The sequence below is a fragment of the Triticum urartu genome, chromosome 3 (assembly GCF_003073215.2).
Source record: "Triticum urartu cultivar G1812 chromosome 3, Tu2.1, whole genome shotgun sequence".
NCBI classification, from domain to species: Eukaryota; Viridiplantae; Streptophyta; class Magnoliopsida; order Poales; family Poaceae; genus Triticum; species Triticum urartu.
This window is the reverse complement of record NC_053024.1, coordinates 674444681-674465853: the sequence shown is the minus strand read 5'-3', so window position 1 is coordinate 674465853 and position 21173 is coordinate 674444681. Positions and strand designations below refer to the sequence as shown.

Genomic DNA, 21173 nt, shown 5'->3' with positions numbered 1-21173 from the left:
TATCGATCATCTCTTCGTCTTGCCCCATGTCATCATTGCCTGCCCCGTCGGCATCCTCAACATCATCATCCTCATCTTCAATTATCCACCGAGTATAGCCATCCATGAAACCAGTCATGAGCAGGTGCGCTTCGACACGACCATCGTCATGGGGGTCGAGCCAAACTATTCCTTTGCATTTTCGACACGGAATAAAACCTCTGTCAGGTTATTTTCCTTCATGTCCTGCACCGCTGACCGCAACCACTTGTTCACCATCGTTCCACTGACCATCATCAACTCTGCACGGTAATAATAAACAAATTGATTATAAAAATGCGTGCATTCATCAAAGTCATACAAAAATTCGGCATGACCTTCCTTAAAAATAGGACATATATAGATCTAGAGTTTGCCCGGAATTCGCCAAAACGGAAATAAATCGACATTTCGGCAAAACATAGGCAACTCAAAGCACAATTTGGCGTCAACTCATGCCACACACAAAATGTCCATAAACATATCACACACACATAAACATATTTCCATTTTGCAAAAGCATGAAATTTTAATCACCTCTATCTCGAGATCGAGCACACGGTGGAGATGATGTTGTAGGGAGATCAAAAGTGCACAAAGCTCTTTTTGACAAAGATAGATGTAGTTAGGGGCAAATAGGTCACTTAACTAAATGCTACATCTACCTAGCTACCTAATTTGGGAGGAGACAATTTCAACTAGTGGAGGGGGAAGGAAAAAGAGAAAGGAGATGCATTAATGGAGGTGGTGTAGTTATAGCTAGGAGTAATGAAGAGAGAGAAAGGTAGGTAGAAGAGGGAGGGTAATGGGGGGAGAAGTATTGAGGAAGAAGAGTGAGAGAGGGAGGATGTGGGAGGTAGGGGAAAGGAAGGAGAGGAGATGGGGAGGGAGAGGTGGAAAAAGGTGGTGGGTGCTGCGTCTTAGCAGAAGTGCGGGAGCAAAAGTGCGCTGCTGCTAAGAGCGTAGCAGCAGCGCGCTTTCCTATCACGCGCTACTGCTAAACGGGCCAAACGTGTGGACAATTTCAAAATTAGCAGCAGCGGCGTGACTAAAAAGAGCGCTACTACTATGGCATTAGCAGCAGCGCGCTTCCTGACGCCGCGCTACTGGTAAACTTAGGTCATTGTGTACTGTCGGTGGATTTTTGTAGCAGCGCGGTTTAAACATCACACGCTACTGCTAAATTTGCACCAGTAGCGCGCTTTCCGTAACCGCGCTGCTACTAATTAGTAGCAGCGCCTCTTTTTATGCCGCGCTGCTGCTAAGATTATGTGTATAAGGTTTTCCCTAGTAGTGCTGGCTTGTAATATAAAGCTTGTATTATTTTAATTTGTGTCTAGAGTTGTGTTGTGATATCTTCCCGTGAGTCCTTGATTTTGATCGTACACATTTGCGTGTATGATTAGTGTACGACTGAATCGTGACCTTCACATTCCCGTACAACTATCGCCTTCAGTGTACTTGCATCAGTAATTGACTCGAGTTTTAGAGCCGAAGCACCCAAGAATCTTCCACTGTGGTCTCGGCACACCACTCCCACTGCACCACACTCCCCTTGCATGGACACTGCAGCGTCCACATTCATCTTCGCATGACCCTCGGGCGGGGATAACCACGAAGATTGTCTGACGCTGGCCCGCTTCGGTCCTCCCCTAACTCCTTTATCTAACATCTCCAAATCCCTCAAGTAACAGGTTATGAAAGAGTTAGTAGAAAAAGGACTATCAAAAATATCTTCGTGTATAGCTCTCCTTCTTGCTCGCTAGATTGCCCATAGGGTCACCACCATCCATATAAATTCCGCATGTGGCAGCGAGTCGTGCATAGTGAAAATCCAGTTTTTTTGCATCGAGGGACAAATTATCAATCATTGTCTTCACTGTTTCCTCCGAGCAAAGAGACCAAACACTTCGAGCCATCACACAATCTATTAGTGCATGCTTCCAGTCATCTTGTGCAGAACAAAAAGCGCGCACACACACACACTCGTAGTTGACATATTTCGGTGATGCAACACCCCCGCTGTCGGGACTGAACGAAACTAGTGAAACACAAGAACCAAAATAACCAACCCAAAAAGGGAAGGAGGCTTCTAAAAGGTTCCCAAACAGCTGCTTGGAAGAGACCCCTCTTGGGCCGGCTCGTTGCGTTGGCGAGGAGATCAGCCATAGGGGCCAGTTAGGCACAACAACTATTTGTCGCCTTAAGCGAGTTGCCGGTCACCAGGATTGTTAGGCGCGCTTCTAGCCACTGCATCCAGGTTTGATTCGTGGTAAGTACTTGGGGCCGCCTTACTTGAGGCCATTTGAGCCCGGTTTTTTCTTCGTTTCTCTTATTTATTTTCTTTGTTCTTCTCTATTTTTAAATATTTTCTATTCTTTTTTGGATTTTGATTCTTTGCTTTTATTTTTCATTCCTTTTTTATTTTTTCTATTTTGTTTCTTGTTTGGTTTTTCCCTTTCTTCTCATTTTTGCTTCGTTTTCCTTTTTCTTCTCCATTTTTTGTTTGGTTTTATTTTTTCTTCTGTATTTTTTGTTTTTCATTTGTTTTTTCTTATGTTTGTTTTCATTTTCACTCTACAATTTTGTATGTGTCAAAAACATTTTTGAATAAGTGATCAACATTTTTTGTATAAACTTTTAACACTTTCTGAATGCTTATTCAACATTTTTCTAACACTTGTTGAACATTTTAGTACTTATTCAACATTTTTTGAAATAATTTTCCTAGATTTTCCAAAAATGATTCAACATTTTTTAATAGTTATTCAACATTTTTGAAATACTTGTTCAATATTTTTAATACTTATTCAACACTTTCAAATACTTGTCCACCATTTTTCATATACTCGTTCAATATTTTATAATACTTATTCAATATTTTTCAAATACTTGTTCACCATTTATAATACTTATCAACATTTTCAAATACTTGTTCAACATTTTTCAAATTCTTGTTTAACATTTTTAGTACTTATTCAACATTTTCAAGTATTTTTGAAGAGTGCTTTTTCTAATACATATAATATTTGAAAGTGTAAAGAAAAGTACAAAAATAAAGCAAAAAAGAGAACAGAAAGCAGAAAAAAAAAAGGCCGTGATCTCTCGAGCGGCTTGGCTAGCCCATCTGAGGCTCCTCCCGATGCGAGGCTTCCCCCTCGTCCGCCCCCAGTTAGGCGCCAGTTAGGAATAAGCATGTAACTGGTGCCTTAAGCATGTAACTGCTAGCTATTAAACCTACGATGTAGTCTAAGTGCTATTGTAGGTACTGTTAATTGTGTGCATGTTTGATATGTGTTGTGAAGTGTGGTGTAGAACAGTGCTAAGTTCGTCAAGATTTGAAAGGGGGTGAGCAGAACAATACATTACGCACAGTCAAACAACCGTGATTTGCTTATATTCACCCCTAAAGCACAAATATAGGCGTCCAAACAACATGCATCAAACTGCTCACTAGTGCAACACAAGCTACCAAACTATGTGCACAACATGAATTTTGACATGTATTATCTCAACCAGGCTGTAGTCAGCCATAGATACATTGAGGCCAAGAACTATGCAAACTTCCAAATGCCTACTAAGAGGTTTCTTGGCCCCAAACAGAGTTGATAAGTTCAGTTGTGGGGCCACCCTCTCATAACAAGGCAACCATATTTTTTTTGAAAGGAGCCAACTTTTCTTGGGATTCTATTGTGAAGCACGAGCCAAGAGAAAAAGCCTACACTGGGGTCGTTATGGACCTTTTCAACTTTAATGGCGAGAATTGAGGTTTGGATCTGAGAGGCCAGCATGGATGTTGGAGGGGTGGCGGCACGAACTCCATTAAGAGAATAAAGATCACCGGAGCTATTGAAGCGAGCGATCTCGGCCTTGGTCAGGTAATCCTTCACAGATAAACCAAAAGGGTGGAATTCATCCGAAACTAGATTGTCGCAAGTAAATTGGCGAACAGAAATAAGATTTTTAATGAGGGTGGGTGCAACTAGAACATCGCGAAGTAAAAGAGGTTTAGTGGAAGAGGGAAGTTGAGCCTGACCAACACAATATATAGGAATAGATGATCCATCTCCAAGGGTAATGGAAGGGAAAGGAGATTTAGTACAAGATGATAACCAATTACTAGATGCAGACATATGACTAGAGGCCCCTGAATCAAAGATCCAATCCGTACATGAGTTTCCTTGTGCAGCAAAGTTAGTCATGGCCTGGAGAAAAGCAGCTTGATCCCAGCTCGGCGTCGCAGGTGAGGGTGGCGTCGGGAGCAGTGCCGATGGATATGATGGTGAAGGCAGTAGGGCCGGCTGGGGAGTGTAGTAGGCGCCGCCGTCAGTGGAGTAGTGACCATAAGGAGCATACATCGGGACGGCGAGAGAGGCATTGGCCGGCTGTGGTGAGGGTGGCGTCGGGAGCAGGGCCGACTGAGGTGTGTAGTAGGCGCCGCTGTCGGTGGTGCAATGACCATAAGGAGCATACATCGGGGCGGCGTGATAGGCATTGGCCGGCTGTCGGGGGTTGAGAACCCCGGGAGCACCAGTAGGCGGCCGAAGGCCGGGTTGCCAGGCACCTGAGTATGCTGGCGGAGCACCGAGGGCGGACGGAGCGGACCAGGGCATGGGCCATGCCTGAACGAGCCCCGTCCAAGGATCATGAGGAGGCCGCCATGCAACCGCAGATGGAGCACTGGTGGGTGGTGCAGGACTCGGTGCTGGTGATGTCATAGGCGGAACCGAACGAGTCGACGACGGCCTGTAGATAGGGTTTTTGCCGCGGTAGTTCGGACTAGTGCGCCAGCCTGGGGGCGGTTGAGCAGATGACGATGCGGACGGCCCGGCGGCAGGAGCCGGCATGGAAGGCGACGCTGGTGTAGACGACAGAGGAGGACGAGCCGCAACATGAAAGACCTTGGGGCGAGAGTCCTTGCGAGCTTGTGTTTCCGCCACGAGTTGTAGCAGGGAACGAACTTCAGCGAAGGTAGGAGGAGGCCGTATCATCGGTATGAACGAGGCTTGCTTGTCAAAGTCTTCGCTGAGGCCGACAACGACGATGTTGATTAGCTGTGAGTCGCTGACTGTATCGCCGAGTTCGCGAAGCTCATCACCAATGGTCTTAACGCGCTGGCAGAACAGGTTCACCGGGGTGTCTCCTTGCACCATATTGCGAAGCTCAGTGTGGAGAGCGTTTTTCCGAGCGTCGGTGTTGCTTTGGAAGAGCTGACGGAGGGAGTGCCAGATGTTGGTAGCGGTGGCGCCGTCGTGATCGAGCATGTTGAAGATTTCGGTGGTGATGCGGGTGTAGAACCACTGAACGATCGCGAGATCGTCTTTCAACCATTGTGGATCGTCGGGGCAGGGAAGACAGTTGGCGGCGACATGCGAGCGCAGGTTGCAGCGGCCGAGGTGGAGATCGAAGAGATGTCTCCAATGGTAGTAGTTGTGGGCGGCGAGATCAAGAACTATGGGGATGTAGGGGCTGACATCGGAGATTGTGTCGGCAAGAGATATTGGTGCGGCGAGGATGGGTGTAGGGTAGTTTTGTGGAGCTATGGTGAGGGCCGAGAGAGAAGCGACCGCGGCGTTGGCAGCCTTGGCGATGAGCGCGGCCCGGCGCTCGAAGTAGCCGGGCAGCGGCGGCGGCGGCGGCGTAGGCGGGGCCATACCCTAGATCCTGGGACCGGTATCTGATACCATGAAAGCTGAATAAAACTGTTGCTTATTGATTGATTTGGTGCGGTATACAAGAGTATATAAGAGGGTACAAACCGACTTGGGGTAGGGGTACAAAACTGACTTGGACTAGAAGTCGTATACCATAAGGACTACTCTAACAGGATCCATGGGATTGAGTAGCATACGCCAAACAAGAGGAGTAATTTTTAAGAGCAAGTACAATAAGTTGACATAGGCGGGCTGTAATATATTAAATATTATATTTTTGCTTATTTGAAGAATAGAGAAGATGAGAGAGAAGAGAAGCGGACTACAGATTAATAGCCGGGTGTAGCACGTGCTCCTAGGAACTATATAAGAGAATGGGATGGGCCATGTATCAGTAAAATAATACATATTTATATCTAACTATTGTACTTGCCGGCTATAAGATTGACTATAGATGATGTGCCAACATCATATATCCAGCATCTGACCATACTATTACCTAGGCTCTAAGGAGATACATAGTTTGTCGATCGACATTTAGCCTAGTGGTAGAAATGCAGGTGTGCATCTCTCTTAACTAAAATGCCATGGGACTCACTCTTCTAGGTTATCCATTTCAGTGACAAGTAATTTGGATCGGAGGGAGTACATAAATTTGATTTTTCTCATGCTACATAATTTAATTTTGCTAATACTCCATCAACTAAAATAATTCCTTGTGTCAATCGTCGGGTGATGGCAGCAGGTGTTTTGCCCAGGGTTGGAGGCCGTACTCAGGAAGAAAATGCACAAGTAGCCTTATACTAACCGCTTAAGTGCTATCTTTGTCTCTCTCTCGATATGGGAGTTGCCCTCACTCCACCTGCTTGTTGCGGGCGAGTGTGTGGGTCCCTGCCTCCTCCGCCGGCCGACCCAAGGGCGGAGGGGTGGGGGCCGTGGATCTACGCTTTGTGGCTGCAAATAGGTCATTTAGGGTTGAGCTAGGTTTCTCGAGCGATGGAGAAATGACGCCGCCGAGTGGAATAAGGTTCTCTCGGATCCTTATCCATCACGGCAGCGCCGGTTTCGTCGATGGCGTGGAGGAGGACGGGGGCGTGGTGTGGTTGCGGTCCTAGGGTGCGGTGGATTCAGTTGTTCCAGATGTCGGCGTGAAGGCAAGGATGACGCTGATGCAGTGGAGTTTTGTCCCCTGTCTCCTTCCTCGTTGTAGCGGAGCTCGCCGTTGTTACGGAGCTACCAGGGTGTTGTGCAAGTGGTGTTGTTGTGCTGGATTGGCTAGTGCATCGGCTCTGAGATCTATTTTCTTTCAGGCGATGACTTCGCTTCAAGGGAGTTGGTCCTACCTCCAGGGCCTAGACATAGTGCCTTCCCGCCTGCCACATCATGTAAGGAGTAGTCGGCTCAGGCAGCGATGGCCGTGGAACGGCGGCAACAGTGTGCCACCGGCTCGCTCGGGAGGGTGGAGTTGGTCCATTCTACAGGGACCTTGCGGTAATTTCTGTTTTATAGGGGTACTACTGTTGAAAAGTTTAAAGATTGAGGGGTTCTTTTTTGTAAAAAAAGAAGAAGAAAATGAACAGTGCCAAGAGAATAACGGTCGGAGGAAGAAGAAAAATCATCTAACTGCTCATTTTAGATGGACTAAAACTGAAAACTTCTTCACTTAACTGATTATAATAGGGGGCCCCAAATAAATTACTCCCTCCATTCAACCTAAAACCACCTCACTTATTTTGAAATGGAGGAAAGTAAACTAAAACCACGTCACTTATTTTGGAGCGGAGGAACTGTTTTGTCCCAACCCTATGTTAATTTTTAGCCGCACTTGCAACAAGATTTCTTTCCTGCGACGTGGATTTCACGAGTTTGTTAGAAAAAGGAAGAAAAAACCATAACAACCACCAGCAATGTTGCTATACCAATCAAATATTTCCCTGAAATATTCAGCAAGTAAAAGTAACATGGACAGTCGAGATGGGTCTTTATGGTTTATTCAGTTGATGACATCAAAGGATACCAGTGAACGCCGTCGTCTCCTCTTTTATTCAATGATTTATTTAGTGCTCCTATCTCCGTCCCTAGAAAGGAATAAGAGAAAACTAAATTGCCCGTATCTATACATATGTGGTATGCCTATGTATATAGGTTGACCATAAGATATTGCGACTCATTGTCCAGCACGCAATCCTGTATAGTTGAGCTCGTTCTGAACATGGATGCCATTGTTCTTGTTCTTCAGGAAGGCAGAGTACCAGCGAGCAGAGAGCCTGGCTTGCCGTGGCCGCGCCTCGTCGTCGAAATCAACACGGTAAAGGCCATACTGTGACTGATACCCTGACAGGTACTCGAAAACGTCCACGAAAGACCAGAAGAAGTAGCCTTTCACATTAGCCCCATTCCTGCAGAGCAAACACATCATCATGGTAACTAAAGTCTGAAGACTTTGAGGAATTTTGTTGTTGAATTACTGACCTTAGTGCAGCCAATGCGCTCCTTATGTAGCTCTTCATATAATCGACCCTGTCGGTGTCATCGAGAGTGTCATTGCTAGATGCATGGCCTCGAGGAGGATGGAGTGCGACGTCCGCTGGCACGTCTCTTTCGCACCGGACTTCACCGCGGCGCGCACCGTCACCTTCACCGACGGCGAGATCCTCCTCCGTCGAGGGGCTCTCCGGCTTGCTTTGACTGACCAGAGGGGCGTCACGGTAGACGCGCGCTATCTCCGCGATGGGGAGAGCGTCGACATCGGACAGATCGTGTCCTTTCCATGTCATTTCGCTAGGGTTCAGGATCGGATCTCGGCGAGCGGCTCGGCGGTACACGGGAGCACGGCACGTCTCGGTGGGGTGCGGGCGTGTGCGCCGAGCTGTCACGATGCGGGTGCGAGATCTCGGGCCCCAGGCATCCTGGGCCCGTGCCCGGGCGCGGTGGCGCAGCCCGCCGCTGATGATGGCCACGTGGACGGAGATCGAGGGATCCATGGCGTGGGGGCAGGTCCCGCGAGGGGTACAAAGGCGCAAGGCCGAGCGGCGCATCCCATTCTTGACCTAGAAGCTGCCCTCTCCCACCTCTGGGCGGCGCCGCAAAACCCTAGATCGAAAATCTCATCCTCCTTCCGGTGGTGGGAGGGGAAGATTGGAGGTGACCCTAAATCGTTCGCGGAGGTGGTATCTTCATCCCAGAGGGAGCCCAAGGTGATGGAGGGGTTCGGCGACCGGAGTTTTCGCGGTGGAAGGCGCGAGGGATTCGGATCTGGCAGGATGGGGCGCGGGGCCGGTCGCTTCGATCGCTGCCGGGGACGCGGGCGCTATTCCTGGTCCAGGGATGTCGACGGCGACGACGTCTCCACCAACAAGAAGACGGTGTCGGCCTCCGACGACACTGAGCGCTGGGATGATGCAGCGGAACGCGCCAAGTGGGCGAGATCTGGGGGTGTTTGGGTGGAGAAGAACCCTAACACCTCAGGATCTGAAGCTGCTCACGCCTTCAAGAAGATGCCGGCGCCTGATACTACATCATGCGCGCTTCCTCTCAATCAGGTGCCCCTTTCCAAAGCTCATGATCCATGTCCTATCTGCAAAGCTACTAGTCATGCTCCCACTAGTTGCCCGCAAGCTTTCTGTGAAAGATGTAGCAAGATGGGGCACTTGGCTTCGGTGTGTGTTACCTTTTTACCTTGGGAGTGCGTTGCACCCATGCATGCCTTCCAGGCCAAAGGGCAGGGGTTCTTTTACATCCCTGATTCGTGCACTGCTAAACAACTTAAGGGAAGAGCTACTAGTGTTGTGATTACTGTCATTGAGGGGGAAGCTAGTGTTAAGGAGTTAGAAGAAGCGTTCTCTGATTACATTGGGACTAAGTGGCACTGTATTGCCCGTACTATTGGTCCTAATACTTATGTGATGAGATTTCCCAATCAAAGAGATGTGAAAAAAGCATGTTACAATGACAGGATGATCCTTAAATCTTGTGGTGTAGTTGTTAGAATTGTTCCCTGGTCGGCCAACATTGGGGCTAAGGGAGTCATGGAGATGGCCTGGGTTAAAGTAGCTAATATTCCTCTGGAAAGAAGAAATGAAAGGAATGTCGCCTATGTTTCTTCCCTGGTGGGTGTCCCGCTCGAGATCGACATGGCCACCCTGCACAAGCCTGAATTTGTCATGGTCCGGCTGGGCTATCGCAATGTGGACGAGCTCCCAGGGGTAGCTGAGGCAGTGCTGGGCACGCACTTCTTTGAATTTTTCTATGAAATTGAGAAAGTGCTGGTGCATGACCCAGAGAGAGAAAAAAAAGGCTGTGGAGGTGGAGGAGGATACCAAAAAATCCCCTTATACAAAAGCAGCTGCTTGGGGCAAGCATGACCCTAAATCTGGAAACAAAGAGAGAAATGAGGGGTGCAGCAAGTATGGTGATAGTGGGCACAATGGCCCTGCTGACGCAAAAGAGGAAGAAAGTATGGAGTCTGAAGAATCAGAAGATAATATGTTGCTGATTGAGACTATGGCCGTGGAGGCGTACAGTAAAGAAAAAGCTCAAGGTTCTCAAGCAATGCTGGGTATTGATGATGCCAAGCATAATGCTGATGAGATTCAGGTAGAAAAAGATGATAATGCATGTTCTTTCATTGCTGCTGTAACTCATAAAAATATAGCTCAGTTAAATGTGGCTATGGAATGTGAGCAGGTGGTGGAATGTGAGGGGGAGGACCTCTCCAAGCTGGGAAAATCAGACTACCTGGTACAATACCCCACCTCTTCTTCTGAGGATGTGGGAGAGGTGATCCCTACACCTCCCCTTGTTTCTGAAGAAGTTAAGAGATTTAGCCTGAGGAACTTGCAGAATATGGAAGGAAGAATGCAAGAGAAGGCTGTGGCCATTTCCAAAAAGAGAAACCTGGAAGGTAACTTAGCAAATCATAACTCTTTTGATGCTTTATCTAATCCTGAGCTCATGATTCGTGCTGTTAAGATGGGGGTAATTTTCCCTGATAATAATTTCTCTAATGTGGATATCATTAGAGAACTTGAAAAAATAAGGGGGGAAACTCTAAAAGAGAGGAAGAAATTAATAATATGAGGGATGAAGAAGAGGTGATATATGTCACCAATGGAAAAGGGGAAGCAACTCCTGTTAGTACCGAGTGGGGGGATGGAGAAGAGGACATGGAAGAACAATTTACCATGGTCCGGTCTAGGAAAAAGAAGAGTCCTAAAGTTCAAATAGCTGTTTTCAGACCCACTACGAGAAGTCAAAAGCACCTTGTTGAGAAAAAACAAGCTGGCAGCCCTGTTCATAATACCAGGGCCACCAGAGGGGGGAGAAAGGGAAAAAGATATAAATGATAGGTCTATTTTGGAATTGCAGGGGGGCAGGAAAAAAAGGGATGAAAACCTGCCTATCCCATATAATCAGAGACCATTCCCTTGATTTTATTTGTTTGCAAGAAATGTTAAAAAGAATTTCCTGGAGAGTTATTTCAGGAAACTTGATCCTTATAGTTTGTTTGAGTGGGATTGGATCCCATCAATTGGTAAGGCTGGGGGCATCCTGTGTGGTGTCAAAAAAGAAAAGTTTGAAGTAGTTGCTTGGAGGAAAGGCAGATTTATTCTGCAGGTATCTCTTTATGATATTGTTATGAAGAAAATTTGGACACTGTGTACAGTGTATGGAGCGGCTCATGAGTGTGACAAGAGTGATTTCCTTGGTGAACTGGCAGATTTTTGCTACCACATTCAAACCCCCTTGTTGATTGGAGGTGACTTCAATATTCTTAGGCATAGTGGGGAGAAGAATAAAAGATGGCACCGCTCGGTGCATTCTGATCTGTTTAACTCAATCATCAACACTATGTGTTTGAATGAGATTCATATGAGTGGAGGAACCTACACTTGGTCTAATAATCAAGCACACCCCACCTTAGAGAAACTGGATCGTGTGCTTATGAGCAATGATTGGGAAGACATGTTTCCTTTTGTTAACATGAAGAAACTCGTTAGGGAGGTCTCTGACCACAATGCTCTCCGTTTGTACTCTCATAATCATGTTATTAGAGCTCCACAAAAAAGAGAGTTTAGATTCGAACTGAGTTGGTTAAAGTCTGAGGAGTTTGTTCCTCTAGTTAACAGGATTTGGAACCAAAAAGTGAATGCTATCAATCCTATTAATATTTTGAATATCAAATTGAAAAGATTTAAGAAATTCTTCAAAGGTTGGGGATCAAACAAATTTGGTCATGAGAAGAAAAGGAAACATGAGATTAGAGATGAACTTGCGTTTATTGAAAAACTAGAAGAAGATGGTAATATTGACCATGAAATGTTTGGTAGGAAGACGGACCTCCTAGTGGAGTTGAATGAAATACTTATTAATGAGGAGCTTTTTTGTTGCAACAGTCTAAAGAGAGATGGTTGCTTGGGGGGGACCGAAACACGGCTTATTATCAAAAAATAGCCAACGGAAATAAACGAAAAAATACTATTCATTCTCTTAATGTTGGGGATACGGTGATCGAAGGAACTGAGAAGCTCCTGGAACATGCTACTGACTTTTATAAAAGTCTTTTTGGGCCAGCTCAGGGGAATATGTTTCATCTTGACCCTGATAGTTGGGGAGCGGAGGAGAAGCTTAATGAGCTAGATAATGAGAATCTTAACAGGCCTTTTACGGAAGAGGAAGTGAGAGAGGCCTTATTTTCCATGAAAAGCAACAGGGCTCCGGGCTCAGATAATATACCTGCTGAATTCTACCAGCATTGTTGGGATATAGTTAAAGAGGACATAATGAAGATGTTCACTGCCTTCCATGCAGGAGAGCTCGACGTTAGTAGACTGAACTATGGCATCATAACTTTGTTGCCAAAAGTCAATGGGGCCAACAAAATCCAGCAGTTTAGACCCATTTGTTTATTGAGATGTCCTTACAAAATTGATTACTAAGGTGCTTGATAACAGAGTAGTACCTTTTGCTGACAAGTTATTCAGCAGACATCAGAATGCATTTATTAAACATAGAAATATCATGGATGGGGTGTTGTCTTTGCATGAGATTTTACATCACACTTCCATCAAAAAAAGAGTAGGCATTGTTCTTAAGCTCAATTTCGAGAAAGCATATGAGAAAGTGAATTGGGATTTTCTGTTGGAATGTCTGGAGATGAGAGGGTTCGGTACCACTTGGTGTAAGTGGATCAAAAGTGTCCTGACTGGTGGCACTGTCAGTGTTAAGTTGAATAATGTCATGGGACCTTATTTCAAAAGTTTTAAGGGGGTCAGACAAGGAGATCCTGTGTCGCCATTCCTCTTCAACATAGCGGTTGAGTGCTTATCTAAGATGGTGTTATTAGCGCAAAAAAACAATCTAATTACTGGGCTGGCACCAGATCTTATTGAAAACAGTGTGGCCATTCTGCAATATGCAGATGATACGGTCTTGTGTATTGATCATGACCTAGATAAGGCAGTAAATATGAAATTGCTGCTGTACATCTTTGAGCTCATGTCTGGGCTCAAGATCAATTTCCAAAAAAGTGAAATTCTATGTGTGGGGGGGATGATGATATTCTTAAAACATATGCTGAAATGTTTGATTGCCAAATAGGGCACTTTCCCATGAAATATCTGGGAGTGCCAGTGACCTTTTCATCCTTGCGAGTTGCTGACTGGGATTTTCTGGAATCCAGATACATTCAAAAGTGTGACTCTGGATTGGGGGGGAATGCCTCATCCGGAGGACGCCTGACACTGCTAAATGCTAACATTTCTAGCATTGCGTTTTATTATATGGCCATGTTTCTTCTCTCCAAAACTATACTTGCTAGGATTGACAAGTGTAGAAGGAGATTTTTCTGGCACGTGACCCAGAATAAAAAGCGATATTATCTTGTCAAATGGACTAGAATATGCAGATCTAAGAATAAAGGAGGGTTGGGTGTAAAAGATTTACACAAACAGAACCTCAGTTTACTTACTAAATGATGGTGGAAACTAGAAACTAAATCTGGCCTTTGGCAAGATATTGTGAAAGCCAAGTATTTTAAGAGGGCCACAGTGGCTAGTATTAAAATGAAAAGCAATGATTCTCCATGCTGGAAGGCCATTATGAAGGTGAAATATCTTTACATGGCCGGGAGAAGAGTGATTATACAATCTGGGGATGTTGCTAGGGTGTGGATTGACCCCATTGGGAACAACACACCTCTGGCGGATCAATTTCCTCGCTTATTCTCCATCTGTAATTTCCCTGAGTGCATAGTGGCTCAGTGCTTAAAATGCTGATCCCTCCTCTTTCTTTAGAAGGAGATTGAGTAATGAACTCAGTGATCAATGGATGAGTGTGAGTGAAATGGCTAGAGAAGTCTGTGTTTCAGAGGCATCCGATGTGATTAGATGGGGCCTGGGAGGGAAATCCTTCTTTACTACTAAATCAGTTTACTCTTTCTTGGAGAGGAACATTGCTGGGTGTGACTTTAGATGGATCTGGAATGCCAGAATGCCTTTGAAGATACAAATATTCTTATGGCAGCTGTTTCAGGACGCTGTCCTAACGAGAGAAGTGATGAAACATCGAGGGTGAAAAGGAAATCCTAAATGTTCCTTTTGTGTTGGGCGAGAAACTGCTCAACACCTGTTCTTTACATGTCCTGTTGCCAGGGTGACCTGGAGGACGGTGGCATGCATGTTTGGCACTCCCTTGTGCCCCGACAACATTTGGCAAGCTTATGCATGGTGCTGTGCGTTCTTCCCTGGTGGGGAAAAATTTTATACAACAGGGATTGCTGCTGTATGCTGGGCGATCTGGTCCTGTCGCAATAGAGCTACCTTTGAATTTAAACCACTTACAAACCCGTTTGAATGTATTTTTTCTACTTGTGCCTTAATGTGCTACTGGGCAGGACTGATGAAGCAAGATGAAGCGGCTACCATGAGGGGCGGGGCAGAGATGCTGAAAGAAAACGCGTCGATGATGATGAGAATCTGCACGGCGAACCAAGATGAGGCGGCGTGTTGATCTGCTGGAGATGCTGCTCCATGGCTCGAAAAGTTGTTCTGAGTTACTTCCCCCTTTACGTGGTTTTGAACTTTGTTGCTCTGCTGAGTGCGAACTTTGTTTGTGTTCTTTTGGGGCTTTAGGCCTTGGATGCTAGCTACTGTGTTTAGGTGTCGTCGGGTTTTCGTCCCGCGGTGAGTAATCTCGATGGCGAGTGCTCACAGTGGGTTTCCCGGCGATGCGTTGGACTCGCTTCTCCTTTTCTCCTTTTTTTGGACTGCTGTATTTCCGTTATGTTGCAGTAATGGAAAGGGGTAATGCCCGGTTCAAAAAAAAAAGATGTATGGCCTGAAGAGAGAAAGGAGAGCGGGCAAAACATATCGTCAAATATGTACGAACTGTAACTATTAATAATGATGCCGGTAAACATGGGCGTGGTTTTCCCAAGGATGTTTGAACTATTTTTTTGCTTTTTTGGGAACATTGTAATGAGGACCAGATCAACTTGCCGTTCTCTTGGATATAAATGGGAATGTCTCCCCATGCTTCTTTCAAGTACAGTAGCACATGCTGCAATCCTTCGGGGTCACTTGGAAAAGACGTCGCGGGAGCCTGCATTCAGAAGTTATTCTGTATGTCAAAACTTGGAAGATAGACCAATCCCAGCATCTTGCTCAACAATGCGACCTTTGCGCATTTCATTAATTTCTAATATGTCGTGTTAGCTTAGAATTCTAGCTCTTTGATATTTCATCTAGAGAATAGCTTAACCCAGTCTTTGTATCTGACAATCACATTGATGAAAAAGTTTACCTTTCCAGCTGGTGGGTCTGTTTTAGAAGCTGCATCAAAGAAACATGTATATTTTTAGATGTGCCCTTTGGATCACAAATCTCAGAGTTGTAAATCTTTTTCAGAAGCGTAATGAATTGTCTCCTCAGTTTATATGTTAGCAGTGTGAACTTTCTGTTGTCAGCAGATAAGTAGATGACATTGCCCACAACTGCTGCTATATAGGAGTATTTGTGAACAGTCACTACCAGAATAACTGGCGATGCCGAGGGCCGAACCTATGCCGACGGCCCCCATCGGCATAGATTGGCCTATCCCGAAGGCCCAGCCCAGGCCGTCGGCATAGAAAAGCCGTCAGCGTATATCAATCTATGCCGACGGCCCCCGTCGGCAAAGCTCACCCGTCGGCGTCGATAGAAATATGCCTACGGTGGCCGTCGGCATAGAGAAGGCCGTCGGCATAGCTCGTGGGCCCGGCTACCCGGACGGAGACGGCCTTTTGACGGCGTCAATCTACGCCGACGGGCTAAAGGCGGCCGTCGGCATAGACGCCACGTCATCGATCCGCGTCGCCCGCCACGTCATCGATCCACGTCGCTCGCCTGTCCGTGGGGTGGCAAATCTATGCCGACGGCCTGGCCGTCGGCATAGGTCTGGCCCATGGATGTTGCCACATCACCGATCCGCGCCCTTAGGCACGTCATCGATCCGTGGCCATGTGCGCAGGTATGCCGACGGCCTTGCCGTCGGCATATCTCTATTTTTTTATTTATTTTTATTTATTTACTTATTTTTATTTACTTTTCCCTATTTTTTTCACAACATAAATGTGCCTTGTCTAACAAAAAAAACATACCCAATGGTATATCGATTGCCCCCCTCACGGACGTTGCTGCCGCCGCGCCGTGCCCCACAGCGACGCCGGAGATGGGGGGCACACCCCGGAGCTGCGTGCCGGGTGCCTGCGCTAGCCACCACGCTTTCACAACCGTAGGAGGGCCCAAAGCAACACCTAGCGGCATTGCTACCCCCCAGGTACACCCTCCCGTCTAACCGGGCCCTCATACATGCGGGGCGGTGTGGTGCCATGTCTGAAGAGGCGGGACGGGGGCCCTGGGGGATAGCAATACCACCGGAGCGTCGCACCGGGCCCTCATACATGCGGGGTGGTGTGGTGCCATGTCCAAATTAGAGGCGGCACGCGTCTCCGGGTTGTGCCCCCGCTCACGGACGGCGCCGCCGCCGGCACCTGAAGGGGGGAAACGGACGCGTCGGGTCTACACGGAGGGGATCTTACTGTGGGTTTGGCCCGGATGTTGCTCTAAAGTGTTCGTATGGGCTGACCTAACACGACCGGGTGGATAGTTCCAGTGGTCAAAACCCGTCCGTGCAAAGTCAAAGGGCTAGATCCCGTGGTCAAACGCTACAGGGTTAGGCGGGACGGGGGCCGTGGGGGGGGGGGGTAGCAATGCCACTCGATCGTGGCACCGGGCCCTCATACATGCGGGGTGGTGTGATGGCATATCCGAAGAGGCGACACGCGTCTCCGGGGTGTGCCCCCTCACACGGACGGCGCCGACGCCGACACCTGGAGGGGGGAAACGGATGCGTCAGGTCTACACGGAGGGGATCTTACTGTGGGTTTGGCCCGGATGTTGCTCTAAAGTGTTCGTATGGGCTGACCTAACACGACCGGGAGGATAGTTCCACTGGTCAAAACCCGTCCGTGCAAAGTCAAAGGGCTAGATCCCGTGGTCAAACGCTACAGGGTTAGGCGGGACGGGGGCCGTGGGGGGGGGGGGTAGCAATGCCACCCGAGCGTCGCACCGGGCCCTCATACATGCGGGATGGTGTGCTGACATGTCCGAAGAGGCGGCACGCGTCTCCGGGGTGTGCCCCCTCACACGGACGGCGCCGCCGCCGGCACCTGGAGGGGGGAAATGGACGCGTCGGGTCTACACGGAGGGGATCTTACTGTGGGTTTGGCCCGGATGTACTGTCCTGATCCAGTCAGGCAGCCGGACCGTCGGGTTTTGGCCACGAGCTGGGACCACTGGGAAGCGGCCCGCCACGCGGACCATGAGACCCATGCCAAGGCCGTGATCACTACTTTCTGGGTGAGTTCTCTTCAGAAGCACAAGTCCATTCTAGTTTCATGAATGATTTAACTCATGGCTTCTCCGATTCTTGTTTCATGCATGATTGTAGAAATTCTATCGAGTTCTTTCGGAGCACAGGGCTATAGCGGACCAGATTGTGCTGCGCCAATGCAAGAAGAAGGCCTGCCAGATGCAGTACGAGGTGCGCTATGTGGCCATCTCCACATACTACCACGACTATCTTGGTGTGAAGATGACCAAGGAAGAAGCGCGGAGGATGGGCATTACCTTGGAGAGGCCCGAGTTCTTGGCGGTAAGTATAAAAGATTTTTCATTATGCTTTCATATATTATGCTTTCATTACCTTGTGGTACATTATGCTTTATGCTTTATGCTTCCATAACACCAATTTGGACACACCTACATGCTAGGTGTGTCCAAATTGGTGTTATGGAAAAGACGAGTCCTGGGCGGCATTGGTGGATCTTTGGTGTGATGAGGCTGGAGCCTGGGCGGCTATGAGAACCAAAAATAAGGCTAACCGAGGGACGGAGGGAGTACATGCTCAGGGAAACCGAAACCACTATCTCCACAAGGCAGTTAATGTATGACTAACCCCATTAAACACTCTTCTTCTTCTATTTACCATCACTTTCTTATGTATGACTAATCTCTGTTTGGTGGTGCAGGAGGAGAAACTAAAGCGGCCGCTCTCACACATGCAGGCGTGGGAGATCGCCCATACGCGGAAGGACCCCAAGCCTGGCGAGCCCAAGTACTACGGCAAGAAGACCGCAGAGAGGAAGAAGGCCTACTCCGAAGCGTATCTGGAGTTACATCCTGACACACCTGACCCCATTGCGGCGCCTCTGGACGACATGGCGGTGGTGAGGATGGGGCCCAAGGAGCACGGTCGGGAGGCGGTTCTCGATGCTGTGATCACTCCTAGTATCTCCTACACACAGCTTCGTCGGATCGACCCGAGCCTGAGCCAGCGCACGAGCCAGCTAGTGACTAGTACACAGTACCTCTTTCAGGAGCAACAATCTGTAAGTATTTTCCCTCTTATCTTCATTTCGCACTTCATTTTCCGCATTTAGTAGTTTTATGAGTTCCATCATGTCATACCGTAGGCCTACATGGAGTACACACGCCAGGAGACCATGGCGTGGCATCAGAGGCTTTATGAACACCAAGTGCAGAGGGATAGCCAGATGCAGCAGGCTTTTCAGGATATGGCGGCCGGCAGGTGTCCTCAGTTCCCTCCAGCATAATGCCCTCCAGCACAACCAGTGCTGATGAGCTTTGAGGAGTTTGTGGCACAGACCGCTGGCCCCTCGCCGGTTAGTTCATCCCCAATCTATTCACCCAAAGCATGTCATGCCTTTCAACACAGTCATATATCCCGTGCATATGTCTTTTCAACATCCAGGGAACAGGTGGATCTACCATTGGCGGTGGTGTTCGCAGCACTCCGGAGACACGGAGCCCGACCACTCCGATCCACGGAGGCGGAGGCGGAGGAGGAGGCGGTCTTGGCGGTAGCGCTGCCGCTAGCAGTGACGAGCTGGGCTTCGGCGGTCTTGGCGGTGACGACCTCCGTGGTGCTCGACGTCCTGGCGCTTAAGCCTTTGGGTCACATTGTGGCGGTCTTGGTGGTGATGATACTTATATGCTTGTGATGTTTCTTATTGTTGTTTGTGAGATTCTTATGCTTGGTGGTGATGATACTTATATGTTTATGCTTTGCGATGCTTCTTATGATGTGTGATGATGAATTTGTTCTGTGATGCTGCTGGGCCAGCTGTTATGTGATGCATATATTTGTTGTGTGTTGTATATATTCAAATGAATTGAGCTGAAACAAAACAGAAAAAAGAAAAAAAACAGACAGAAACTATGCCGACGGCAAGGCCGTCGGCATAGAGCTGCCGTGAGCTCCCAGTGGCTGCCACGTGGCAGGTCTATGCCGACGACTTAGCCGTCAGCATAGTTTCAAACTAAGCCGACGGCTAGGTCGTCGGCATAGGCCTGCTCCAGGAGCTCCCAGTGGCTGCCACGTGACAGGTCTATGCCGACGGTCTAGCCGTCGGCATAATTTCAACCTAAGCCGACAGCTATGCCGACGGCTAGGCCGTCGGCACAAACCTGCCACGTGGCGAGCAAGTATTGGTCAGCACTTGACGGCGGCCGCCGTTAGGCGATAACGTTGCCGACGGCCGGGGCCGTCGGCATAGATGTACGGACACCGTCGGGATAGGGCCTATGCCGACGGCCTTTCTATGCCGACGGCATTCCTGGCTACGCCGACGGCCCTATGCCGACGGGTGCCGTCGGCATAGGCCTGTCCCGACGGCCATTCAGGGATATGCCGACGGCCCTGGCCGTCGGCATAGGGTGCGATTCCGGTAGTGAGTAAAGCAATGATGCTTACTTTTGGAGCTAATTGACATGTCTGCAGGATAGTTGCGCACGCCTTTGTCTGAAGGGCAATTGCTCACATAGATGGAATAGTAGTAATTTATCCCGATGAAGTCTGCAGTACCAATTATAGCTTCAGACTGGATTCTTGTGAAGGATGGAAGACGAGAACCAACAATTTTCTTCATTGTTTCTGGATAATCTCCGGACGTAAGGGGCTCTAGTATCCTAAAAGGAACCACAAGTTGGTTAGTTCTGCATTTCTGAAGCTAAGGTAGAGTAAAAGTAACATACCAGCCAAACTTGAAGTCCATACATCTTTTCGTTGCTTCTAAATCCACAGTAGAGTTCGTCAAAAGGATAAGGCCAACGCGAGTCAATATTTAGGCCAATAATCCCCTTTTGCATGGCCTAGATGAATATAGATCATGATAAAGTAAAGGTAGATTGTTTGTGCAGTTAATCAGATCTTATGTCGAGAAATCCGAACATTTTATCATATCCAGCAAACTGTAGTCTGATAAAGATCGACCCCCGAATATCAGTATATATATGATCAGGCAATACTCTCTCCTAAAAAATTTCTTTTCGGAAGATATATAGCTGGACAATATTGATGTTTCTGAATTGACCATCTCAGATGGCAATATCAATCTATATAGCTTATTATTTCCACAAAAATGAAGAAATGTGTAGGCGGAAAGGTGCTGCTTCTAATTTGGGGCTAAAGATTACTCACTTGATATTTTTCTCTGTAAAGTCTAGCAGCTGATGCATGCGCCAATAGCATGTTATGCACTGCTATATATGGTTCCACAGTTGAGTCACCCACGCTACATTTTGTTACTCCAAAAGGATCGGAGCAATGTCCAGGTGCGATCAATCCGGTATCGTAAGATCCGATCGCACCAATATTAGGTTCGTCTATCATAGTCCAGTGTGTGACCCTGTCTCCAAACTCCCTAAAGCAAATATCTGCGAATGCTGTGAAATCCTCCCTGCATTTTGCAGTACCACCCGTGAGGAAATATGACTGGGAAAGAAGGAATCCTCCAGACAATTTAACATTTTGAGCAATTTCATCAGTAAAAGAGAGAAATTTTGGGATCTTACACAATTCTAGGGCTTAACCATCCTCCATACTCATCTTCCAGCACTTGTGGGAAATCAAGCTGGAGAAGCATAATATGGACTTGAATTC

At 47.5% G+C, this 21173-nt stretch overlaps 1 pseudogene; it reads right to left on the bottom strand.

The window, feature by feature from the left end:
* Positions 1-15038: 15038 nt before the first annotated feature.
* On the bottom strand, positions 15039-21173 carry LOC125545862 (annotated as a pseudogene).